The 5548-nt window shown below is 32.5% G+C and overlaps 1 pseudogene; it reads right to left on the reverse strand.

The window, feature by feature from the left end:
* Positions 1 to 204: 204 nt before the first annotated feature.
* Positions 205 to 3744, reverse strand: LOC127719289 (uncharacterized; annotated as a pseudogene).
* Between the last annotated feature and the right edge of the window lie 1804 nt (positions 3745 to 5548).

A 5548-nucleotide genomic window follows, 5' to 3' on the forward strand; every position in this document is an offset into this window, starting at 1 on the left:
AAACCAGAAAAAAACACAAAATTGGCCTAAGTAGCATACAAGAAGTATTTTGAGTGTCATTCACTCATGTAAGCTCAAGTGAAGTGGCGGCAATCCAAATTTTACAGATGGATATACAACTTCTGGCAGGAAAATATTATTATAAAACAATGTTAACTTTTTCTGCAAATCACTCCAAAATAGTTCATCAAATTGTATCTATCATCAAACTATCTCTGTATGAATATTCGTCTCTGTGCACAAAACAAAGTAACATTTTCCTACTCTGGTGAATGCCATTTGTCCCTGTATTTGTGTGAAATACTCATGTTTAGGATTCAAGTAAACCTTATTGTTCTCATCAATTTTTAGACAGGAAAGTTTTTTAGCTGCATCTAACAAATTCATTTTCAAAGTTGAGGGTGGATTTTTTAGTTCAAGAAAATAAGTTTCTCTGTCCATCTGCACCACTCCATCAACTGATGCTCCTAGGTAGCATTTTTCAGGATGTAAAATTAAACCCCTCTTTTGGACATTTAATTCCATTTTCCTCCTTTTCTCCAATTCCTGTACAAATCTTGTAATTGATGGTTCCTCTTGTTGTAAGCCAAAAAGCATGTCTTTTGTTGCTTTTCTAACATTATAGAGTAAAGTCTTTAAAAGAAATGTAGGGTCTGTTTTCCTAAGTCTGAATCCTATTTTGTGGAAAGTGGATGCTGTTATTCTAAATCTCCTTGCACTGTGCCATGCACTTGAATTTGCTTGACTTCTGGTACTAAATTCCAACTCATTAATGCCGTTTTGGTCCAATTTTAATGTGCTTTTAAAGTAAAGACCTGCTTCCCTAATCTCTTTAATGCTTGGAGGTAATGTGAAATCATTGAAGTTACGTGCAGTATGTAAAGGGTCAAAACTTTCAGGATCTATATTATCTGTCAGGTTAATCTTGTGGTATTTCATAAATCTACATGTAGGGTTTGCAGTAGTAAGTGCATCGCGTTATTATTTTAAAGCTTCCTGATTTAAATGTCTATCAGCAGGATGACGGCGGTCAAAATTTATACTAGCAAGTGTCTCCCTCTGTTTTGGACTTTTTCCATGTTCCTGCCTGAATAAATTAAAAAATACATAGAAATTCCAATTTTTTATGGAAATATTCTTTATAAAGCACAAAAATGTCAGTATTCACCTCTGAAGCTAACAAAACCTTTAAATAGACTTATTAAGAAGGGATATAGTTACGATACTGTTGTCAGGTCATTAAAGATTGCATATTTTGGCGTTAACATTGATTCACTTATAGGGTCTTTGCATCGGAACTAAACACATTTATTTAAAAACCAGTTGTTGGCATGACACGGGTTATGTTCTTCTCATATATGTTATGATGGTATGATACTAAACCTCTAACGGGAAGGATTGTGCCTGATATTCATATGATGAAGACATAATCTTTCAATCAGTTTAATTGAAGTCTGGAGCTGGCATGTCAGTTAACTGCTAGCAGTCTGTTGTTATTTATGTATTATTGTCATTTTGTTTATTTTCTTTGGTTACATCTTCTGACATCAGACTCGGACTTCTCTTGAACTGAATTTTAATGTGCGTATTGTTATGCGTTTACTTTTCTACATTGGCTAGAGGTATAGGGGGAGGGTTGAGATCTCATAAACATGTTTAACCCCGCCGCATTTTTGCGCCTGTCCCAAGTCAGGAGCCTCTGGCCTTTGTTAGTCTTGTATTATTTTTAATTTTAGTTTCTTGTGTACAATTTGGAGTTTAGTATGGCGTTCATTATCACTGAACTAGTATATATATTTGTTTAGGGGCCAGCTGAAGGACGCCTCCGGGTGCGGGAATTTCTCGCTGCATTTAAGACCTGTTGGTGACCTTCTGCTGTTGTCTGTTCTATGGTCGGGTTGTTGTCTCTTTGACAAATTCCCCATTTCCATTCTCAATTTTATACATGTAAATAACTGTATATTGAAATTTACATGTATAATTACTTGCCAAAATAATAACCAAAAACAAATAAAGAAAAATTTATCCAATAATTAGACACTTTCTGATTATACACAATTGTGTATTTTTCATCAAATTCCATTTTATTGGTGTTTTTTTTTCATATATTCTAAGACCACCAAGAAAAGAAGGGTATGTTTCTTTACAGGTACAAATTTAAATCAATCATATAAAGCCAACCTGTGACCGTAAATTACACATCTGGTTGACCACATGTTAATTTACTCAACAGGTAGCAATATTTAACTTCCTTAGCAGTCAATTGTTAATGACACCACCCCATAAGTTATATCTAAATTCAGACGTAAAGGATGCTGTGCTGGTAATTTGTTTTTATTATGTCACAGGATGTAACTGACGATTAAAATATATATGTGTTACATCACATATAAATATTCAAATACAAAAATTTACAAGACTCCAATAAAAACTTAATAATTAATTCTAAAAGTACAAAAAAACATCCGATAAAAACGTCGACAGCAAACGATATAGACATACGAAGGCTTATATTCTGGACTAATATATATCCCAAATCTCTTTTTAATCATATAGCATACAAGTTTAGTTAAGTTTCTCTGCCTAGATAAAAAAAAAAGACATCAGGGAATAGGTAACATGCATGGTATATGGAGATAATGATTATCACATCAATGAGATTTTAGTAAAAAAGTAAAAAACTACGTATTTCACAATTCGTATGTCGTGTATTGTTTTTGGTTCAATCTTCCGTCTTGCTGATCGGTTTCATGTGCAAAGCTTTTCAGTGCCAGTCTGATCAGCTGGAAGTTCTTTCAGGCCTTTTGAAACAAAGTCATCTATGGCAAATAGATAAGCAGCGATGTGACTACATGCCTAACCTTTCCTGTAAAATGGAGTAGAAATTTTGTTTTTACAAAAAGGCAAACGGAACAAATTTTGATTTACACAATTTCAAATTTTTATCTTGTCAATACAATATAATCTATTTGCCTCAGAAAAAATGGGGGTAAATGTTACATTCGATAAAACGAAATTCTTACGAAGTAAATAATCGGTATGAAAAATACATCTAATATGCAGCAAACAGATGAGACCGAATATTTTCTTTCAAATGAAACATTGCTGTGGTTGAATACTGAAATAGAAGTTTTAAAATAAAATTAAAAAAATTACGAATGGGAAAGAAAAATTATCTGAACCCCCTTTTTATAACAAACTTCTACAGCAATGTAACGGAAGATGTTTAGAAAACAAAAAAAATGTTTGATAGAAATTTAACTTCACCATGTTAATTCACAAATGAAATGCAGCAATGCACATGTACTTACCCTGCTACACAATCACAAGAGCCACCTTCAACTAATCCAGAAGTTGACATACACAAGTATGGTTTATATACTTTTTAGGCCATTGATGCCATAACTTCAGCACGTATTAAATAATTATTTTCTGACACCAAAGATGATATTTTCTGCACATATCCTTCTTCGAAGTATTTGAACGCCTTTAGGGATTTGTAGGCCCTCATTCCTTCTTTATCAAATGTCTTGTTGCAGCTTTCGGTCAGGTAAGTTTTTAGCTTAGAAATATCAAACTCTGGTACATTCTTTAAGTTTCTTTCCCATTCTCCTTTAATTTTCAAAAACCACGGTCTTGAAAATTTGCACAGTTTGTCTTTTTCCATATTTAATCAAATATAAACATAAAAAAAGTATCAGCTGACATTTAACAGTTTGACAGTTATTCAGGTAAGTAGCGTCCTTAGCATCGATTATCAGCTGAAAATTGATGTTTATCACTTGCCCCCAGTTCAATAAGATAACGCATATACTCGCGTGATTTAGAATTAAACATTTGACCCACTCAGAATTCTAGGTAGCAAACAAGCTTTCCCTGAACTAGAGTATTGTTTTTCTTCTAATAATTGATTTAACAATTGTTTAGTTTGACAAACATTACATTTTTATTTTTATTCGTATTATTTCGGCCTAACCTTTAAAAGCTTAATTGTAAACCACAAAAGTTCAATTTCTAAGAGTTATTCAATCAACATTTATCCATGTACACACTTCAAAATATCAACATTTGTAGTTGAACGTTAAATGTCAACGTTACAAGTAGTGTACTACTGTAGTATCATTTGTATCTCTTTTTTGTTTTGTTTCTTTGTTGTTGTTTGTTTTGATGGCCAAAATGGGTGTACAGTGCTTTTCTATAAAGTTATCAAGTTTTAATTTTCTATTTGCGATGCTCAATCTCAGTTTTCTTTAGCCAAGCTGGAAACAACGTCATAGAGATTTTATGTCACAATCAATATGTGTTAGCTAATGCGCATACACAATAGGCTGTTTTGTTTTTTATAGACACCTAAAATACGAATAAAAAGAACTCATTCAAATGTGGTAGGAGACAGTACAAAGATTTGTGAGATGATTACTTTTAAAAAACTAAATATTCTCTTCAAATCACTGTAATAAACACTGACTTTGATACAGTTATGTATTGTTAAACGTATCAAATAGACGTTCAAAAGATTGCTTATATTATTATCAACCAACTATTGGTCCGCATAAAGAAAAGTCTTACAGATGAATTTGACGAAAATATAATGGAAAGAACAGATAGTTTTGCTTAATATCTGAAAATACGACCATAAACTTCCTATGAGAAAACGCAATTGATTTTCAGAGAAGATATTTGCATGCATTGAAACTAGCAAGCCATAATAACAAATGTTCAAAACGGAATAATAGTCGAACGATTAATTAATATGTATAAGTTTGGAGAGAATTAATGTGAAGCAATTGAACAAAATAATATTCAAACAATTTGTGTTCTGTTGTTTTTCTGTTTGTCTTTTTTCTTTTTTGCCATGGCGTTTATTTTCGACTAATGAGTTTGAATTTCCCTTTGGTATCATTCACCTCTCTTTTTCAGACAAGCTCCTTTAGTATGATTTTAAGGTTTGTGGAACAGAAATGTCAATTCATAAAAAATGACCAAATTCATTATAAATGTTGACGACTAGATTTACTCTGGAGACAAACGTCAATCAGCAGAGACATTGGCTCAATGGATTTTAAAAAATCATCAAAGATACCAAGTTTATTATTTTGTACGTCCCTGTCCAATATACCATCATTTTCCCGTAGCAGTCCAAATTTCCCCGACCTTCATTCGGACGGCCTCTATTACAGGACCTACCTATTGTATTTCTTGTTAATTTGTTCTCATCCTAAACCTGCATGACATATATGCCACTGTACAATAAGCAAACAACAATAAATCAATATTTGTACATCGACTAGTTGAGAAAAACAGCACTAGAATGTTCCCTCTTTAAAAGAAGCTAGGCCCCTTTGAGCACATTTGTTGTATTTTTTTTTTTTTTACTTTTCCGGAAACTTATTATAATTATACTTAAACTATTCTTTGAATTATTTCAAGGATGATCTTGTTGTAAAATAAAAATGGGATGTTGGGAACACTACGCGAAGCTTGGGCCCCTTATAAATATTGTAACAAGTCAGAAGTCGAAATAAAAGGTAAATTTTAAGTCAGAGAT

This window comes from Mytilus californianus, unplaced genomic scaffold (assembly GCF_021869535.1).
Source record: "Mytilus californianus isolate M0D057914Y unplaced genomic scaffold, xbMytCali1.0.p SCAF_11, whole genome shotgun sequence".
Taxonomy (NCBI): Eukaryota; Metazoa; Mollusca; class Bivalvia; order Mytilida; family Mytilidae; genus Mytilus; species Mytilus californianus.